Source organism: Alosa alosa, chromosome 22 (genome assembly GCF_017589495.1).
Source record: "Alosa alosa isolate M-15738 ecotype Scorff River chromosome 22, AALO_Geno_1.1, whole genome shotgun sequence".
In the NCBI taxonomy this organism is placed as follows: domain Eukaryota; kingdom Metazoa; phylum Chordata; class Actinopteri; order Clupeiformes; family Clupeidae; genus Alosa; species Alosa alosa.
In genome coordinates this window covers 26,520,661-26,522,771 of record NC_063210.1, presented here as the reverse complement: position 1 = coordinate 26,522,771, position 2,111 = coordinate 26,520,661, and positions in this window count along the sequence as shown.

Here is a 2,111-nt window from a genome sequence, read left to right as displayed (position 1 = left end):
CAAGCTGTGATGTCATAATCGAAATTCAAATCCTGAACATTCAGCCATTCATTTCAATGGGGAAATGGAAATAACGCAAAAACGACAAGGGGCTGCCACACGACAAATGTAAGCAAGCTACACACCGGTTTGGGCCTGAATTTTTAGAGTTGGAACCGTATCGATAGCTCAAACGGTCTAGGAGCAGTAGTCTGCAAAAAATGGGTGAAGGGGAATAATAATAAGAAAACTTAAGAAGAACAACAGTGGGCTTGCTGGATCAAACCCACTAATAATAATAATAAGAAAACTTAAGAAGAACAACAGTGGGCTTGCTGGATCAAACCCACTAATAATAATAATAAGAAAACTTAAGAAGAACAACAGTGGGCTTGCTGGATCAAACCCACTAATAATAATAATAAGAAAACTTAAGAAGAACAACAGTGGGCTTGCTGGATCAAAACACTAATAATAATAATAAGAAAACTTAAGAAGAACAACAGTGGGCTTGCTGGATCAAACCCACTAATAATAATAATAAGAAAACTTAAGAAGAACAACAGTGGGCTTGCTGGATCAAACCCACTAATAATAATAATAAGAACAGTGGGCTTGCTGGATCAAACCCACTAATAATAATAATAAGAAAACTTAAGAAGAACAACAGTGGGCTTGCTGGATCAAACCCACTAAATAATAACAAGAAAACTTGGGAAGAACAACAGTGGGCTTGCTGGATCAAACCCACTAATAATAATAATAAGAAAACTTAAGAAGAACAACAGTGGGCTTGCTGGATCAAACCCACTAATAATAATAATAAGAAAACTTAAGAAGAACAACAGTGGGCTTGCTGGATCAAACCCACTAATAATAATAATAAGAAAACTTAAGAAGAACAACAGTGGGCTTGCTGGATCAAACCCACTAATAATAATAATAAGAAAAACTTAAGAAGAACAACAGTGGGCTTGCTGGATCAAAACAATAATAATAAGAAAACTTAAGAAGAACAACAGTGGGCTTGCTGGATCAAACCCACTAATAATAATAATAAGAAAACTTAAGAAGAACAACAGTGGGCTTGCTGGATCAAACCCACTAATAATAATAATAAGAAAACTTAAGAAGAACAACAGTGGGCTTGCTGGATCAAACCCACTAACTAGAATTGCGTTTCCGAGGAACTGCAAGAGTGGGTTTGATCAGGTGCAGTTTGGGCACACGGACCAAATCTCTGCGAGGAATTTCTCTGGGAATGCTGAAGGTAGGGGTTATCTACCTCTCTGGCGTGTTTCATTTGGTCCTTGGTTAAAACATAATGTATGTTTTTTTTGCACAAAAGCATCTAATACATTTAAACATAAACACAAACAAATGTGACTTCTTGTGAAATCCCTAACTGCAACTTTAAGTTTATTTGGGGTTTTTTTTCTTTCAATTAATTTACTGATGCAGCTAGGGTGACCAGACGTCCCGAAAAATTCGGGACAGTCCCGATATCCAAGCAGTTGTCCCGAATCCCGAATCCTGCCCTAATTGTCCCGAAAATTATACTCAATCAGAATACTGAGTAGTTATTTTCTGATAAACATTAAAAACTGTCCGTAGAGAGGTTGAGTCGACTGCATGCAGCCCCCGACGGCAGCTAAGTGTCTGGATGCAGCCCGGCTACTTTGTTTCTTTTTGACGTTCTATAATTAGGTGCGAATATGCACTGATTTCGCGAAGCCGAGGACATTGTGCAGGCAGCACAGCAGGCAGAGCCAGCATGTGTGCAAAAAAATACGGCGGAAGTTCGGCCTAATGTCCATGTCGTTTTAACATAATCTACTTAATCTAACAATTATTTTGTATTCTTACTTAATGACCCATAATTTTGGCAAGGCTTGTTATTAGCGTTAGGCTATTATCCTTATTCTGAAAGGTCTGATTTGCACTGTTACGCAGTCATTGCTTTTTTTTTTTTTCCCACAATGACATTTTGAGTTCATGATTTCTCTGTTGTATTTTGAGGCAGACTTGATGTTTGAATAAAAAATGTGTTTTGGTACAGGTTTGAAAATTCGCTGTAAGCCTACCACCCCACCCCCCCGCGAAAAAAAAAAAAAAAAAAAGCGTCCCGAATT